This window comes from Marmota flaviventris, chromosome 5 (genome assembly GCF_047511675.1).
Source record: "Marmota flaviventris isolate mMarFla1 chromosome 5, mMarFla1.hap1, whole genome shotgun sequence".
NCBI lineage: Eukaryota > Metazoa > Chordata > Mammalia > Rodentia > Sciuridae > Marmota > Marmota flaviventris.
In genome coordinates this window covers 160,206,736-160,227,040 of record NC_092502.1, presented here as the reverse complement: position 1 = coordinate 160,227,040, position 20,305 = coordinate 160,206,736, and positions in this window count along the sequence as shown.

Sequence of the window (20,305 nt, the reverse complement as noted above, 5' to 3'; positions counted from 1 at the left end):
TATTTTTAGATGTAGAGTCAGAGCAAGAAGCTGCTGATAGTTCATGGCAGCCCACCAGCCCACCATGGTTTCTGTCCAGAGAAAGAGACTTCAGATTTCAGGTTCTCAATCCTTGAGTCTCTCCCATGATACTAACCAGGTCACTCTGCTGGAAAAGAACTTGGACAACGAATAGCTCTAGCTCCTACATGTTGTCAACAAGCAGGAAGTATGTATGTGAAGATAGAACACGATTTAAGGATGGGGTCAGCCTGATTCATTTTGTTTAAATATTTCATCATGTGAATGTTACAAGACATGCCATCATGTTTGCCTACGAACACACTGGAACTGCTGTGTTGGTTCTGAGTCCTGTAGGCATTGACGGTAAGATTCCATTGTTCCTTCATTCCACAGTGGTGCCTTAGTACTGCCTTGGTTGGGAGCTGTTCTAGGTGCTGAAATATGGGAGGCCAATAAGTGGACCTAGCAGAGCTTTTTTTTTATAGTTCAGGGTGATGAACGCTACATATTCATAGTTATATAATTAAAAATAAATATGAGATGTTACCCAGTTGATAAAGACATGAAGGACATATCCAAGAGGAGATGACAGACTTCATGGCCACCTGTGGCTATTTGAGTGGAGTCAACAGGAAAAGCTCTGCAGAAGTGAGATGAGAGGTGAGGTCTACAGGATAAGCCAATGTGAGGAGGGGGCAAGAATCCCAAACAGAGGTTGCAGCACATCCGAAGGTGCTGGGGTGGAAAGCACCAGGCTTATTTGACTAGCAGAAAGGACCAGGGGGCATCCATGGGAAGAAGGTAAAAGGGGAGGTTTGACAGGCTGCAGAGACCTAGGTTCAGTGCAATGTCAAGGACTTGGCTCATGGATATTCTTCTCAGACCTCCACTGATGACTTTGAAAATATCATTGGATCCATGTTATTTTTTGTTATTATTTTCAAATGTTTGAAGGTCATTTTCTAAACCATGTTGCTGAAATAATTTCTCAAAATGGGGAAAACTCCTTGATAACTTTCCTGTTTGATTTTTACCTGTAATTGTCTGTATATTGCCTGATTATGACAAGGCTCCGTTTTTTACTATTTTACAGCTACATTTGTTTTCTTTCTTTCTTGAAAATTAAGAATTATTGCCTTCAAATAAGTGGCAAAGGATTATTAATTTCACTCCAGTCAGTGTCACAAATTTGAGAGGAGTGACGAGAACAATCCAATTCCCCTTAATTGAGACTGAAGAGGAGTAAAGTACAATTCAATATTAATTATCACCTTGAGAAGATGGGGGAGCTCAAATGCTGTGGAAATGGAGAGGATGGCCCCCGGAGTATCCACGACCAGCCCTGAGTTCTGCGCTCTTGAGAGAGGCTCCTCTTGGGAGGCAAACTGGGAAGGCAGAGTAACAGATTTGGACCTTGGAGTGGCTAGGATGCTGAGAGCCTCCCATGTTTCCACTAGTTGTTGTCTCTCACTGTCTCGTCACCTAGCATTTCCTAGATGTAGGACTCAGAGGGCCCTCAAGGTATCATGCAGAGTTTGCAGGAGGAGCCATGCTTTGAACTACCTCCTGCACGCACAGGCTCCTACAGACCAGACCAAACCAGGATGGAGCTACTTGGCTGAGTGCCACATAATCAAACTGAACTGCCAAGGACCCTAATTTCTGCAGATAGGACATTCACAGCAACCTATCAGAAGGGGTCCATTGTATCTGAGCTGGTATAGTAAGGATTTTTTTCCCTGTTCTAACCTGAGAAGTATTGAAATGACCAGTATGTATTCTGTTTCCTGTTTCTGCTTTATTCAGCTGCTCATCAAACTTAAACCCTTTCTATTTTACAGAATGAGGTGTGGGCCTGATTCTAGAATTTCAAATAAAAGCACTTTTAAACTAAATTTGTTTTTTTGAACTAATTTTTAGTTTTTTAAACTAATTTTATTTTATTTTTTTCCTTTGGACAAAGGCAAAGGTATTCTTCATCACTGGCTTGGGCTTTCAACTGGAGAGCTAGTTTGGATTACCTGTTGTCTTTGAAGTCTCCATTTTATCCTCCCAAATTCAGTATTATAGAAGAACATGTACCCATGCCCTCTCCACTTGGCCTTTTTTTGTCTTTCCACAGGGAGATTTGAAGCTGGAAAGGGGCCATTGGCATCTCCCTACCTGGACTCTGGGAAGCACAGTGACTTGCTCTTCTTTGCTGGCACAGACAGAACCGGATCCCATGGGATTCCTGGGAGCTGTCAGTCCTCCACGTCATCTTCAAGGCACGGCCTAGAGTGCAAGGAAGACCAGAGTGGGGCTGGTGGGGTTAATTTCAGAGGAAGCAGCAGGGATTCCATATTTATTTAGACCCTACAGTGTGTCAGAGAGTGTACAGAACACATTGCATGGGTGATTTCCCTTCAGGATCACAAGCATCCATGGAATGAAACTGCTTCCATGATAGTTTTAGAGACAAGGATGTTGAGCAACCATCCTTGTCTTACCTGAGCTTCTCAACTCTGGAGCTCACAAGGAACTCACTCTGTTCTTCCTTCCTCTGGTCTCTGGTAATGGTAAAATCCAAAATGTTTAGAGAATTTTGAAATATATAGAAAAGCAAAATGCTCTTTTAATATGAAATCCACAAACCTAAGGACCTTGGGTATATAGTAGGTGTTATATGATTAAAAAAAAAACTTTGGTTTGAGTGTATTTTAGTGTTTTTCATGCTTCTCAATAACAAATGATTGACAGAGTAAAAGGGCTTGTTTTATTTGTTTATTATAAGAATATTTCACATGAGATTTACCATCTTAGCAATTTTTCTTTGCATTTTTTCAATTGTGCATTGAGCAGTTTTTTGAAGTGTACAATGAACATAAACTACAGGTATAATGTTACCCAGCAGACTATGAGAACTTACTCAACTTGTATAACTGAAACTTCAAACCCCTGTCAAAGCAGCTCCCTATTTCTCCCTTCTCCCACTCCTGGAAACCACAGTTCAACCCTCTGTTTCTGTGAGTTTGACTGTTTTGGATACCACAGGACAGTAGAATCATATAGTATCTGTCCTGTGCCTGGCTTATCTCACTTAATCTAATGTCTTCCCAGGTAATCCATGCTGTTGAACTTCCTTCTTTTTAGGGCTAATATTCCATTGTATGTATGAACCAAAGTTTCTCTATCTATTTATCTATTAATAAACACTGAGGATGTTTCCAGTCTTGACTATTGTGAATAGTGCTACAATGAACATGGGGTGCATATATCTTTTTTATATTCTGATTTCAACTCTTTAGTATATACACCTGGAAGGGAGATTGCTGTACTCTATGCTAATTATGTTTTTAATTTTTACAGAAACCTCCATACCTATTTTCCATAATAGCTTCACAATTTTACATCATTACTAGTAGTGTATGAGGATTTCAATTTCCCCATATTCTCACTGATAATTATGTATTTATTTGTTTTTAGTAAAACCCATCCTAAGAGGTGTGAGGTGATATATTACTGTGGTAGTGCTTGCATTTCTTTGGTGAGTGGTGATTTTGATGCACTTTCATACACCTGTTTGGCCAATTGTATGTCTTTGGAGAAATATTCATTCAAATTCTTTTTTGTTGAGTGTTTTGCTTCCATTATTGCTGTGTAGTTGTAGATGTACTTTATATATTTTGTATTTTAATACCTTATCAGACATATGGTTCACAAATATTTTCCCCAATCTGCAGGCTACCTGTATAATATCATTTTCTATAGAGAAGATTTTTAGTTTGATGTAGTCCCACTTGGTTAATTTTGCTTTTATTGTTTGTGCTTTTATTATCATGTAAAAAAAATCATTACACAGACCAATGTCTTGAAGATTTCACCCTGTATTTTCTACTAGGAATCCTGAAAGTTGTAGGTCTTACATTTAAATCCTTAATCTATTTTGAACTGGTTTTGGTCCACGATGTCAGATGATTTGCAGCTCACGTCTAGTTTCCCAGGCCATGTGTTGAGTAGGTTGTCCTTTCCCTGCTGCATATTCTTGGCACCTTTGCTGGGGATCAATTGTCCCTGCATGTGTGGGTTTATTTCTGGGCGTCCTGATCTCTTCCATGGGTCTGTATTTCCTTTGTTAATTTGAAACTTTTAATACTAGTAACCACCAAGTGCACCTGTGTTACAAAATGGGAGTTTTTATGACTATAAAAACATGCCAATTGTAAAGAACATTATAAAGAATAAAATAAAAATGCCAACAAATGCACAACGTGAATGTCACCAGTGTTGTTGGCTGCTGTTAGGAGCACGTCATTCCGCCCACCATAAAGTGTCAGGAACAGCAATCACCAATTCTGCACTTCACTCTGCCCCAACAAGTGTGGGAAGAGGGCATTATCATCCCCACTGCATGGACAGAGAAATAGGGCTCACCCACTCAGCCACCTCAGTGACCTCAGAGCATTAGAGCAAATGTTCCCTTGATCAGTCTTCAATTTTTCTTGCTTCTCATTTTTACAGTTGCTCATACTTTTTCGATTTAAGAAAAGACAATTGCTATAAGAAAAAAAAAACTGGTTTTCTCTTATTATTAAGAAAATGGGGGAAGATGTAATGAATCACAAATAGTTGTATATTTAAAATTTTTATTATTTACAAGGATTTGAAGGCTTTTATTTTTGCAAATTTACCCTGCCTATCAAGTGCCAATCACATTGTGAAATTCCAAGTGAAGTGCTGATGGCATTGCTTTGTGTTTCTCCATTGTTTCTGTTATGAACATTATTATTGTTAATGCTCTCACTGTGAATAATGTCTTTTTTGGCAACATGATTAGAAAAATAATCTGGTTGGTGGCCCGGCATGCCTTATGTTAAAATATTCCTAAATTTATATGTAACAAATTTCCAGTAAGAGAAATTAGGATGCTAGAGAAAATGTTACACATATCCACTTGATATGTCCATGGAGGATTTTCCTTTAATGACTTTCTGTATTCCCATGGATCTGAGTAAACAGCTTTTCATCAGGAAGTGAAATTGAAGAATATGTGCTATAATAAATCCAGTGTATATGAAGAGTGTAATTAAGATTTGGAGAACATCAACACATTTATATCAAGCTTCATGTGACAAGGAAGTCTGAAAGGCAAATGAATCAATTCATAGGAATGAACATTTTAACATCTATTTGATGCATCTAAGAAACCTCTATAAGGTAGAAGAATTCCCAATAAATAATATCCTGACCATGATTTAATTACTAACAATACAATGATGTAGGACTCAACCCAGCCATCTCTTACAAAGAATTCTTGCAGTGCACAAAATTTGTAAAGAAAAGAATGGTTTGCTGTCACAATGTCAGGTGGTGTATGTGCACCCTCCAGAAGACAAGACACAGTACTTTTCTCTTTAGAGCTCCCAGAGGCCCTTTTTGTGGAAACACGTCCTTGGAAGGAAGGGCTATATAGAAGCATTCATTTGTTTTCCATTTTTTAATTTTTGTGATTTCTTCAAGAAATGAACAGTTACTAAGGCTCCCTTTTCCAATTTAATATTTTCTTGTTGATAAAGACAATGTTATCTATAGTTTTTTTTTAAAATTCAGAGCCACTACATATATTTCTGCTATTTTAAGAAACCAGTGTAACATTTGATATCATCTTAACTCAGAAGGAAATTCATAAACATTGTTAATCAACAGCCTAAATGGTTAAAATCTTTCTCATATCTGTATCTATATCCATATATATGCAGGGCCGGGGACCAAGCCCAGAGTGTCAGGAATGCTGGGAAAGTACTTTGTCATTGAACTGCATCCTCAGGTTTTAGCTCATGCTTTTCAATGCAAACCTATTTGAATAGCTTCTTTTTTTTCCCAAATGTTACAGGTATTTATTTTTTTATTAAATTAATTTTTATAATGACAGGTGCCAGGCTGCACGATCATGGGAAAAGGAATTCCAGCGCTTTCATAAGACAGCGTGATTTGTGATAGGGAAATGCATTTGCCACTTGGCCAATCACTCGGGACTCCTATAACTAAAAGGCAGACACTCCAAGGTGCCAACAGATGGTCCTCCAGGAGTCCAAATAGGAGTGTCTCTTTGATGCATAATGATTCCCTTGTCAAGCCGACATGAAGGAGTTCAACTAGCCTGTAGTTTTCTAGAAGTTGAGACCCCCACAGCCCTTGGTTGGGAGGAGCCAGGTGGGCAGAGCAGAGCGGGCTGTGGCTGGGTTGTGCTGAAGTGCCCGCTCCCTGCCAGTTACACTTTCGCCCTCCTCCTCATCGGCATCACCCAGTTTTGCTTGATTGCCTCCACACAGTGTCTGCCAGTTTTTCTACTCTCCTTGATTCCAGGAGCACCACCAGCCCCAGGTCCTATGACGAGAGAGGAAATGGGGACGGAAGGGAGCCTTCCAAGAAGGAGAGCCTGCGGCTGAGGCTGTCTCTTCTCCCCAGGTTTTGTGCCTTGAGCATGGCAGCGCTGGGAACAGGAGTTCAGCCGTGAAGGCATCCTGCTCTGTGGGTGTCCCTGACCTGGGAGCCCCTGACCTAACAGTAGCAGTGATTCCATCCCACTCCTCCCTAGATGAGAACAGGTATGGCCTGACTTGGCTAAATGTGTGTGTGAACCTGTGCACGTGCGTGTGCGTGAGCCTGATATGTGCATGTGTGTGAGCACACGCCGTGCCCCCGGCTGAGGATGTGCAGGCGGAGCAGCGGTACAGTCATGGCGCCCCACGCCTCTTTCTCTTGTCTTCAACAACATTTCTTACTGTTGAGAAAAGGGAAAACAAACGGGATAGGAACACACTCGGGAAGTCTGCCGTGGTTGAGGGAGCCCAGTGGGAAAAAGGAGAACCCCAGTGTCCTCGGGGTGGGGGTTTACGTCACCTGCCAGGTAAGGGTAGCCATGCCTACAACACGGAAACCTCGCAGTGGGCCCGCAGAGCTCAGTGGGATGCCTGATGTAAAGTCCTGTCACCCCAGGATATTAACTTCTTCACTCTTTTCCAAGGAATTTTGGAGTGTGAGTCCCAGAAGACAGGAGCCAGGCTGATGGCTGTCCCTCTCCTCCCAGATTGGAAAAGGCAGCACTCAGGAGCAATGGAAACTCAGGGGAGCCCTGTGCTCCCCATGAGGACCTCAGAGCGCATCTGTGCAGGCATCTGCCAGGCATAGGGTTTCCACAGTGAGGTGGCTTGGTGTCCACGCCTCCCTTTAGCCAGCCCCCTAGGAAAATGGCCCCAAGGAAGAAAAAACTCAGTAGGAATCACCTCTCCTCCCAGCTACTTCCTCAAGGACAGTGAGAGGATAAGTATTGAATATCTTTCACCAGAACAAAAAGAAAGTGGATGTGAATCATGTTCCTGAATTGCACTTGAGAATTTCATGGCTGGGAGTCTTAGTTGGCCACAGAATACTTTTCATCTGCCTTTTCCTGGGAATGTCTTCATGAAAAATGGAAAAACATGGACAGTTGCCTTAAAACATTGCAGGTAAGAAATCCTGTGTATGTTTTAATTTCCCAGCTTATGACACTGTGAGATAAGGAACCTCTACTCTGCCAGCTCTATTTTGAATTCAAGCCAGCAAAGCCGCCTGCGTTAGATGGACAAGCCCAGCAGGGATGGAGAATTGAAAAATTCCCTGAAAAATAGAGGCTGTGACCTAATTGTGCAGAATTACATCTTAGAGATTTAAAAGATACATTTCCAACTCTTTCCAAAAAACATCTACCTATGTCCTCATAAATCCTATCTATAACCCGTGGATATTAAAATCAAGTTAATTGCTTTTCACATAAAATCTTGCTATTTTATTGTAGCTAGGCACAGAATAGTGAGGGAAGGAAAAGAAAATTGGATGACTGAGAATTTTTCTGAAAAGCTAAATGTGCCAAACTTGGTTTTCTATTTTGGCTCTATTAAGGGACGGGCATGGAGTTTGTCTTTCCTGTAAGTTAAAGGATGCAGCCCTGTGGGACTTCTGATCAGCACCCAGCCAGTGTTTAGTCACCCCTCCACTTGCACCCCACCCCCATGATCTCCCCACATCTCTCTGCAGTATTTCTGGGTGTTGCCACGCCAACCCCACCCAGCTCCCTGGAGCCAACAACATTTTGCCTCTCACTGTTGCCCGCTTTCCCTCCCAGAACACAGTGGCCTTGTTTTCAGTTCTACCAAGGCTGGTGTTGAGTGCTAAAATGCTTGCTCATTGCCTGACTAAGCTAGATATTAATTGGAACAGCATCTTTATCACTGATCACATTTCTGTGCACAAATTATACCAAATAATACAAATGCATGTGTGTGCGTGCATGCTTGGGTAGGTGTGTGCGTGTGTGAGTGTGTGGTGCTGGGGACAAACCCTGCATCTTGAGCTTGCTAGGCAGATTCTCAACCACATGCATTTTTATAAAAGCTGCTAACGTTGATACTGCAAAGGCAAATGTGGACTTCTGATGACCCTTGGATCATATGTATACACATAGTGCCTACTTGTGGAGGGGATAGCTAAGTAAGGCACAAACCTTACGGCGCCAATAAAGAGATGTGACCTGCCACTGGAGCTGTGAGAAATATCATGAAACTACGGCACATGAACTTGCTCTGCCAGAGCTGTTCTCAGAGGAGAGGGACCTGGGGACACCACGGGACGTGCTGGAGTGACATCTTCTGATGGTTCTGCCATGGGCAGCCTGCGGTTGGCAGGGGCTGCGAAGAAGTTAGAAGGCAGGTTCAGCCCTGCCCCAACATTCCCTTTCTCTTTTTCTCCACATGGTGCTTGGCTCCAAATCAACATTCACAAAACGTTTTCCCAGCTTCATTGAACTGAAGTTGACAATTAAGATTTGTACACACACAAGCTGTGCATCATGATGTCTGATATGTGATGCTCTGTGAGAGAGGGCTATCACACCGCCATCCCTGCATGTTCTCTTTTTTCTATTTATTTATTTTTTTTGGAGAGAACATGGGAGATCAACTGTTTCAGCAAATTTCTCACATACAATAGAGTATTAACAACTGTGGTCACTATGCTAGATGTCACATTGTTGGAAGATTTTCATCCCACATGATGGAGCTCTCCTACCCTTTGACTAGCTCTCCTGTCACCCTCCCCAGTCTCTGGCAGCCACCATTCTGCTCTCTGCTTCAGGGAATTGGACTTGTAGATTCCACAGGCAAGTGACACCAAGCTGTGTCTGGCTTTCTAAGTCTGGCTTATTTCACATAATAACGCCCTGAAAGTTTACCCTTGTTGTGGCAAATGGCAGAACTTTCTTGTTTATTATGGCTAAATAATATTACATTGAATATATATGTGTATGCATGTATGTGTGTGTGTGTGTATATACACACACATATATATGCAAATATTTGTTGATTGGCTAATATCAACATGACTTGGGGAAGCATCTTGTCTATGCATGTGTATATGTGTATATGTGTATAGATGCATATACACAACATAAACACACCCCATGTTTTCCCTTATCCATTCATACACCAAGGGACACTTAGGTTGTTCCATGTCCTGGCCATTGTGAACAGTGCTGCAGCAAACACAGGGTGTAGATAGTTCTTCAACAGATACACTTAACTTCCTTGGATGTGCTGGTAGAAGTGGGATTGTTCAACCATATGATAACTCCATTTTTAATTCTTAAAGAAACTCTGCACTGTTTTCCATAATGACTGATGAATTTGCTCTCCCACCAAGAGTGTCAAGGATTTCCTTTCTTTACATTTTGCTGACACAACTTTCCTCCTTTTGATAGCAACCATCCCAACAAGTATGAGGTGGCATTTAGTTGTGGCTTTGATTTGGATCTCCTTATTTAATAATGTGGGATCTTTTCATATTTCTGTTGCCATTTTCACAATTCTTTGGAGAAAATTCTTTTTAGGTCCTTAACCCACTTTAGATCAAGTTTTTAAATATGTTTTGTTGTGACTGTTTGTTTGTTGGGTCGATTGCCTTTGGGTTGGGTTCTTTATGTATTCTGAATACTGATCCCTCATCAGGTAGCTGGTTTGCAAACACTTGCTGCTGTTCCACATTCTGCTTTTTCACTCTGGGAGTGTCACTGGTTGGGTGGGAGCTCTTGAGCTTGATGGAATCTCACTTGACTGTTTTTGCTTTTGCTGCCTGGGCTTTTGGATCAGATCCAAAACAACAACAACAAAAAAAACACAACTTTTTCCAGATCAACCCCAAGGGGCTATTTCTTCTGTGTTTTATGGTGTCATTCACAGCATTTTTGTTTGTCTTTAGGACTGTTAATTGGAAGGGGTCCAACTCATCCTGTTGCTAGGAGGCTTAGGTCTCAGCTGGGCCCTGTCAAGATGAGGGAGAAAAATGAGATGATGTGGAGTTTTACATCAGACTTGCTCTAAACCACTAGCATCATCTCATGACTGTGGTTGGGGGCGAATATTATTTGTAATTTATTAACTAGAAATTAAAATGATTAATTTTATTCCTTCTAATAAATGACCTTAATTCTTCACCTCTTGCAAAGTAGGTTGTGTTATATAGCAAAATCCCACATTCCAAATAACAAATCTGATATTTCTTTCTTCCTGTCTTCTGCTCCTCTCTTCTTTTTTTTTTTTTTTTTTTTTTTGTCCATCAGCTTTGAAATTTCAAATTGAAATACTGCTCATCCCTACAAAGAGTTAGGCCATTTAGAAACAATAATTTAGGGGTAAATAGAGAGTATTGGGTTTTTGATTTCCAAGCTTTGAATTTGAGGCAGCCATTTATATGTCAAGTATACCAGATATTTTCACCCTGTAGTTAATAATATAATTGACATATATATATTTATATGCTTATCCCTGGCTGTTGTCTTCTGCCCCTTTTCCATCTTGAATCAATACTGCACTACGTGACTGTTCCTTGTCCCCTGTTCTGTGACAGACAAATTCTGTGATCTGCATGGGTAAATGAACATTGTCTTATAGGTTACTTCATATTCAGCATGTGGACAGGTCCTGTGTATCGCGTCTACTCAGGGTTTGATGAATGAATGGAGGGGTTACTCTTTCTACCCCTTCATGTTCAGTTCTGCATCTGTGAATAACTTTGCACAGACTTACATCTCAATAAATGATCACAAAGCCAACACCCACTGAATGACCTCCCAGTGATGAATCAGAATCTTACCAGCACCCAGACACCACGTGGACTATCTTTCTCAGAGTGAATTAGAGGTTGAGTATTCCTTATACAAATGTTTGGAACCAGAAGGGTTTTGAAGTTTGGATTCTTTCCAAATTTTGGAATATTAGCCTGCACATAGTGGGGATGGTACCAAAATTTAAAAACAAAATCCATTTATATGTCAAGTATACCAGGAGATCATTCAGTTTAACTAATTTTGTGCATGAAATAATTTGAGTACATTGAGCCATCAAAGGGCATTGTTTGTGGTATGTTTTCATTTCTCTAAAAGCTTCAGATTATAGAACATTTTGGATTTCAGACTTGGGATTGGGATGAGCAGCAGCTTACTCATTTATTCCAGCACCATTTACTGAAGGCCTCTCCTTCCTGTAATGCACGGCCTTTAACCTTGGTCCAATATCACTGTCCACGTGCACGTGGTCATTCCCTCGACTCCATTCTGTTCCATTTAGCCATCGATCTTTGTACAAAGTCGAAATTACATTTCTAATTGTGACTTTTAGTTGTCAACTAGTAAAAACAGGTCCTCCTGAATTGTGCGCTGGTTTTCTTCGAGAGCGTCTTTGGTATTCTTGGTCCTATGCTTTCTCATTAAAATTTACAAACCAGTTTCCTGGCTGATTAACACATGTACAAATCACATTGTTACCTTTACTGGGGTTGTGCTGAGCCTACAGATCCCCTTAGAAGAATTTTACTTTTTTCATAATCAACAAATAGGAATATTTTTTCATATTATTATATTCTATAATTTCTTTAAATAATGTTTTATAGCTTTCTGCAAAGAAGTCATATATACATTTTATTAGGTTGATTCTTAGGCATTAGATATTTTCACCCTGTACTTAATAATATAATTAAGATATATATTTATATCTATATCCATATCATGTTTGGGTTCTGTTTCTTGCTAATATAGAAAAAGAATTATAAAGTCTAAACTGACCTATAATAAATAATGAGCTCTAATTGCTAATTTACAACTTCCTCCAAAGAAAGGTTTAGGTCTAGATGGCTTCATTGGTGAATTCAATGAAACATAAACATTATAATTAAATTTTCAGAATATATTCCAAAATATGTAGAAGTAACATCTACTGCCTTATTCTAAAATCAATGGTATCACCTTGACACTGAGACCAGAAAAAATCTTCATGAAAGAAGACCACAAACCAGTATCTCAAAGAAAAGACAGATGTAAAAATCCTGAGCACAGTACTATCAGATTGAATCCAGCAACACACAAAATGGACTACACACCATGACCAATTGGAATTGATCCCAGGAATACAAAGTTAGGTTAGTATCTGAAAATCAATTAATATAGTACATCATATTAATAGAATCAATAAAAAGCATATGGTTATCTCAATAGGCACAAGAAAATATTTGTTTTTAAATTATAACACCCCTCCAAGATAAAATCACTAGGAATAAAAGAAAACTTCTTAAATATGCAAAAAGACATTATAAAAACACAAAACAAAACAATATCCATAGATAGCAAAATACTTAATAGTGGAGAACTGAAAACTTGCCCTGTGTTCGGGAACAAGACAAGAATGTGGGGTTCCAACACTTCTCTTCAACATTGTGGTGGAAATTCAAGCCCGAGCAATTAAATGAGAGAGAAGGAGGGAAGGAAGGAAGGAATGAGGGAGGGAAGAAAAGGAGGGATAGAGAGAAAGGAGAGAAGAGGGAGGGAAGGAAGGAAGAAGGAAGGGACACAGACTTAAAGCTGTTCGTAGATTACATGATCTTGTGAATAGAAAATGTCTAGGACTCCACCAACTGCTCTACAACTAGTGAGAACGTGCTGCGAGGTCACAGAGTCTAAGGTACTCCATTTATGTATGCGGTGTCAAAATGCATTCTTCCGTCATGAATAACTAATTAGAGCATATAAAAAATCAACTACATTTTTATATACTAAAGATGAAGAATTAAAAATGAAATCAAGAAAATTATCCCATTTTCAATAATATAAATAATAACAAAATACTTAAAGTTTAACAAAGGAAGTACCAGGCTTATACTCTGAAGACTACATGGCATTGTTGAAAGAAATTAAAGAAGTTCTATATGTACAAAAGCCATCCCAAATTTATGGATCACAATGTCCAGAACGGGCAAATCCATAGACACCTGAAACGAATGGTGGCTGCTGAGGCTGGGGCGCTGGGGACTGCTCGTGGCTAGGGGCTTGTATGGAGGGTGAGGAAGACATTCTACCACTGATCGTGGTGATGGTCCCAACATTGCGAATGCACCTCAGACCGTGGGCTTGTGCATTCCCGGGGTGGAGTCTCTGGAATGCATATCCAGTCTCAACCAATCTGCTGTCTGAAATCAACCAGCAGAACACAAGGCTCTGGGATGTCAAAAATAAAATCATTTGTCAACAGAAGTGTCATGCATATGCTCTAGAGGTGGCCACAGCTCAAGTCATGGTCCACCGTAGTAAATAATCAGAGGCAGGCAGGTGCCATTTCTGGACATATGCTTCACTGTGTTGTGAATATATTTTAATGCATTGATCTGGGATTTGGGACAGATGTAATGCATTATAATTTTCCCATTAAAAATAATTGGGAGTAGGCTCAGGATGAGCATTTTGCCCACAGTCTCTAGTGATCAGGTCTACAAGTTGCTGCTAAACAAGGGACACTTGTGAATCATCCTAATTCCTCCTTCTCTTACCTCCACACTGTCACTTGCAAACCTTCCACGTGTCTCCTGCAGACCCTCTGCTTTCTCACACCACCTCTCTGCCTTGAGCTGACGGGATTATTGGGATAGCTTCTTAGCCTCTCACCCCTCCTTGATCTTCAAATGCATTCCCAGTCTGTCCCATCATGGCCAACAGTGGGACTGTCACCTCATAGTGACTCAGGTGCTGGGACGGGTCCATCTTGCCATGTGCTTGACATGGTCATAGGAACAGGGAAGGGAGCACCCAGCCACCCCCACCCCGGCTCCTGAAGTTTCTGGCCCAGTATGAAGTGTCCCCTCCATGTGCCTGTCATTGGCTGACAGATGACCATAGCTGACCCCAACAGGGAGGGTCTATAATCACTCATAAGCAGATGCTGCAATCCACTGTATTTTCTCTGTCCCCTGCAGTCACATGGCTGTTGAAATGGCACTTCCCTGAAAAGCAGTCCCCTCCTCTCATGGTGAGCTGGTTGCCCTACCAAGTCTTCTCCCATCACACCAGCTTTCCTCCGTTTACACCTGCTGCCCTGCAGTGCTGTGAGGTCCCCGAGGAAGCTGGGTCTGCCTCATGCACTCCGAGGTCAAGTCCAAGTTCTGGCCCTCGGAAGGTTTTGTCAAAATGTCTTCGAGCAGATAATGAATGCGTGGTTGCAGGTTGCCAAAGGCAGCGTTGCCCATAACCAGTCAACTCCATAACTGGGAAATAGAGCACCACTGGGAGACAGAGACCACTGGCTTTGACTGGACAGATTCTGCTTCTGCGGTCACTGTAAGACAGAGCTGGATTTTGACCATACTGGTTGGTTGTGAGCATACACAGGTTGGTTGACTGAAAATCTGTGTTCACTGGTGTGGTTTGGATGTGGGTTGAGTTCGTCCCCAAGAGTCTGTATGATGGGAGCTGGGTCTCCAGTGACAGTGTTGAGAATGGGTACCCTTAGTGAGTGGAGGCTGGTGGGCGGTGGTTACTGGCCCCTCCCTGCTCTCTGGCCCCGTCTTCCACGTGCTCTGCCCCTGTCTTCCACGTGCTCTGCCCCTCTCCATATGAACCAGCCTGTCCTGACATGGCTGTGCGGTCTGCCAGGAGGGCATGCAGCCAGCGCTGTGCTGTTTGGACTTACAGCTGCTGAGCTGTGAGGAAATTAGACCTTTTTTCTTTATAAGTAGCAGCCTCAGGTATTTCATTATACCGATGAAAAAAAATGGACTAAATTTACCTATGAAGTGGAAATCCTGTGTTAGCTTACAGGTTGTGGTGAGGATCAAGACCAAGGCACCCTAACATTCTAGAAGTTCATTTTTAAGAATAACAGCTAAAACCAGGTGTGTCCATGGCATTCCTTGACCATCAGTCTCCTCTTTCCCTTCCTTTATCTTTCCCTATATCTCTCTTTTCATCTCTGACACCTTCTTCCCATGGTCATTGCTGCCAGTCCTGAAGGCTAACTCTGAAACACTGAGTTGCCAATCACCCCTTAACTAGCTTCCCTCCACGAGCCCTGTGTCCACATCCCTGTCTTAAGCTGGTAAGTGGAAGTGGTTTTACCTAGAATCCACTTTTTTTGGGGTTCAGTTGCCACCATAAAATACTGGTGGGGATTCTAAAACCGAGGACACTTTCTTCTCTGTGTAAAAGCTAGATTTATTGACTCCCTACTATGTCCCTGGCACAGATCTAAATATACATATTAACTCATGTAACCCACACAACTACCAATGGCACATTTTTTTTCAGGTAGGAACCTGAGGCATAGAGAGTTTCAGTAACTTATCCTCCATCACATAATTATCAAAGCTTGGTGGCTGGGACATTGTCTAAGCAGCCAGCCTCTGAAGTCTGTGATCTAGCCCAATGCTGCCCAACTATCCTTCCCATAAAGATGGCACTATTCTATGTCTATTTTTCTAGTAAGGTAACCACCAGCATCATGTGGCTCTTGAGCATTTGAAATGTCACTAGTGCAACTGAGGCACTGTCCTTAATTTTGTCTAATTTGTATACATTTTTAAGTTAAAATTTAAGTAGAAACACTTCATTAGCAGCTACCACATCCATGCAGCTGAACTCTCCTCTCTCACTCTTTTCCCCTAACAGTAAAATTACTGCAAACTTCGATGATAAATTCAAGACACATAAAACTAAAAAAAGAAACTCGATTCCTTTAGGACTGCTCAGTTGATTTGTTTTGCATTTGTGCTTGGCACGGCATGCAACTGAGGACTTGTTTTTAAGAAATTCTACCTTTACTCAGAGATGAATTCAAGTCCATTTTGCTTTGAAAAATAAAATCCACACAAATACCAATGTAAATGCAGCATGAGTTGAGTACTCTTTCACTACATGGTCAAGAAAGAATTTAGAGTAAGACACGGCCTGGGCGGAGTTCAAGGCAGCTGTCAGACGACGGGGGGTTTTCATGGCATGTAGCAGATGGATCAACCTGAGCCGCACAAGAGCCAACAGGGGAAGGAGACCAGAGACCCAACAGTAGGTGGATGAAGCCACAAGCCAACAGGGATGGCAGACAAAAGGTACATCAGCCTCCAGGGGATGTCCTGTCCGCATGTCAACATACGACCCCCAACACCATCAGGAGCACTGACCTCCGTATTTAGGGCAGCATGGAAACCTGTGGTGGCCATGGCACTGGACACAGTGGAAGTCCATTTCTCTTCTGACTCTTAGAAATTGGCCTTGAAGTCTGTCCCTGGAGCCCTCGAGTGTATCACAGGCGAGAGCCTGAACTTCCCTTCCCCTGGAAATGGGACTGTTGTAAATGGCACGTGGAATCTGTCCTTTATTTAACAAATGCCGCTGCCTGCTCAAGGCACTGGGCAGAGTATTGGAGGGGATTCCAAACAGAATCTGGGCTGGATCTAGCCAGGCTTGGACAAGGAGATTCAATGTGGGCAAACAGCATGAGCCACCTCGTAGGAAGAGCCAACTGCAAGCTGCTCAGAATCTGTGTTTCAGCCAACTCCCGATACATGAGGCTCCCACTTTCCAAATGATTTAATTATGTAGGAACAGGCATTCTTAGTGCTCATATTACCACCACAAATTGTGGTTAAAGTGATGTTTTTCCTTATTAGATCAAAATGCAGACTAAATTTTAAATATATTTTCAAACAGATTTTCTAGGTAAAATGAACTACATTTAGATGGAGAGGAGTTACCTCTCTTTTATTAATAAAAGATTAAGCTTATGGAATGGGAAAAATTCATATTTCCTTTATTTCTCATCAAGATGTGCCTATTGTCCTCGCAGATGGAAGACAACTATAAACTTATGGTCTGTGTGGGCTTGCTGCGCCTAAAAAGCTTTGTGTCCTTATTTGTATCTTACCGTAAGAAAGACCTTGTCTGGGAAGGAGAAAAACAGCCCTAGGCTGTCACACTTAGTTGATACGATTATTAGCTAAAAGAGACTGGGTTTTCTTTCTGCTAAAACATAAATATGGGTCTGTTATTTCACACTTTCGGTATCTCGTTGTCCCTGAGCATTGTTTATGGTTTGTGGAAAAGTCAGGCATTTAGTTATCTTATGTCCCCAAGAGAAACTTGTCATTTCTCTGGACTCAAGGTCTAGCAGGGAGGAGGCAGGAAAAGCACAACAAGCTGTGTCTTATCACACCTTCTCAAAGACAAATCTCTTTAGCCCTGGATGGAAAGTGATTTGTACACTGCGCAGTGGGTTTTCACACATTCGGGTTTTTGGGGGGAAGATTCTTTACACTTTTATACTTCATACTTTTATTAGTGGGGCTCTTTTTGACATAAACACACATCTGTGGAATTTAATTTGCTCTTTCGGTCCCCAGTGTTTCTTCCTTCCCTCCACTCCTCCCTTCCTACACTCTCCTGGTCTTCCTGCTATGCATTTACTGCATTTTTTTTTTTAGAAAATATATACAGGTTTAATTTTTTGCATTGCTCCCTGCCTTTCCCACTCCTGGAGGTCACCTGCTTCTCCTGCCCTCAGTGGCTTTCTTTCACTGAGCCGTCAACCATCACCACCACATCCCCCTTTGATCATGCCTGGGATGGATTCTCTGTGTTCAGTGATGATGTGATTGAACTGGTTTCATCTGGACCATCCGGGATGATCTCCCCACTTCAGGGTCTCCACCCGTGATCATATCTGCAAAGTCCCTTCCATGCAACATGACATACTCATGGGTCCCAGGGATCTGGACTGTGGATGCTCTACTCTGCAGGTAACAGCTAGTCATCTACTACCTCACCTCAAACAGCACTTCTTTGAGCAGGTGACCATCACACCTAGGCCTCCTACTCTGACTGCTCTTGTCTTCTAGAATCTTCTTTCCACCCAGAAACTCCCATTCTTTATTTCTACTCTTGCAGCTCCTCTAACCCAACTTTACATTTCCTCACTCGAGTCACTGTGTCTTCTGTTTGAGTCCTGAACCTGGATTTTATGCTTCCTCCTTCAGAAAGACCCACCTGATCAGCTTACAGTGGACACAGAGTGAGACAGGTAGACCAACAGGAAGCAGGGAAGATGAATGTGAACAGGTGGAAAAGTAAAGCAAGGGCTAGGTAAGTCCTGTACACAGAGCACTCTCTGAAGCGCTATTTAACCATCAGCATGAGCTCATAGATTCAGCTCTGATTTTCCTTGACACTAGAGCAAAGAGCAAAAACGATCATTCACAATAATGTCTTAAAACATTTTGGCAGCAAATTCTTTCTCCCCTTCAATGTTTTTTTTTTTTTTTTTCAAATAACCCAAACCATGAAAGAGATTAAAGCTGAAGTGCTCTCTGAAACCCGACCCCTCCTCTCTTGTTCTTTGAAAGTGCCAGGGGAGCTCACATCTTATGTCTCTGCATTTATCATCCCTTCTTTCCAGAGCACCCTTGTCCAGGCCTCCACACCACCTGCCCCTTGTGTTCCTTCAGGGATTGGCTCCTGTGTCACTTGTCACTCTACCTCCCTTGCAGAAAGTGGCTTCATCTACAACCTGCTCATTGGTAGATGCACTAGGTGTCCAGTGCAGCCACTCCCACTTGGTAGATTCACAGCCAGGGTCCACGTGGAGTGCTAGTCCCTGTAAGTAGGCCAAGGTATAAATCAAGATAGCAAAGAATTGAATATGCACGTTCCACTACCCTTTCTGGGGAGGAATCTCATAGAAGGGAGAACAGTGGAGTAGAGGAAGTGGTGGAAGAGGGAGGAAGGACGAGAAAGGGGAGGAGCTAAATTGACGAACTGTGCTGTGTGAGTGTATGAATGCATCACATGAACCATGTTTTAATATGTAACCATAATTAAACAAACAAACAGAAGGAAACTAAGGATGAGAGGAAGGGGATCAATGGGAGAGAGGAGGGAAGGGGATGCGGAAGTACTGGGGATTGAAATGGAGCAAATTATGTTATAAGCTTTTGTGATGACGTCAAAGTGAACCCCACTATTCTGTGCGACTATAATTCATTAATGAAAACATTAAAATACACATTATCTTTAGTTGTAACAAAACTCTTATTTAAAGAAATTGTTTGAATTTGTTGATCGTCCCCACATTAGAGATGTTCCAACCCAGATAAGTTTTCCCAAAGTCTGGTTATCAAAGAGAGAAGGTAGGCTTGTAATTGGTATTTGTAAGTAACAGGAATAACGGTGAAGTCCTGGGACAAACTTGCAGCCAACTTCAATTTCAGGGAGACGCTGCTGCCTGAGGCCCAGGCTGAATGTGCATGGTCACATTTCTGAGTTCCCTGAATGGGGTATTCGGCCTTTGAAGAAGTCATTTGGCTGTTTCCTCCAGCACTGGTCACTGCTGTCAGCAAGACAGTCCTCCTGGGATCTTCTCTTTGACATTCTCTAGCTCTCTCCACCCAGAAGTTGGCCCAAAGGAAATGGATTTTTCTCATCATTAGAGGGACTGTCCTGCCTTGACATCTGCTGCATTGAAGATATACTTCATCTCCAAGGGAGAAAAAAGTTTCTGGCAAGTCTTTATATAAAAAGTTTCGATTTTTATATTGCCCGGGGCTTGTTAATCTTTCATAGTGTAAAATGCCACAACTTTCTTTCTCTATATGTATGTGTGTGCATCAATCTTTCCCTACTGTCCACACCCTGAATTCCAATAGCAAAAGGAAAAAAAGTCCCATGTGCTTAAATGTTTCTCCTCTGGGAACTCCAAACCCTGGGAGGAAGGGGATGGCTCAGAACAGAGGTTCTCAGCCCTGGGAAAGAAGGTCAGGATGGGGAGGGGAAGAGCACAAGATTATAGCCTGACAACTCCTAGCAGTAGGCAGTTTCTAAATCTAAAAATAACTAACACATCTCCCCCAGGTAAGTATGTCATTTTAAACAAATGCAAGAAAGCTATTCCATTTGAGAGAAATGCAGGCTACGATAAAAGCAGTGGGA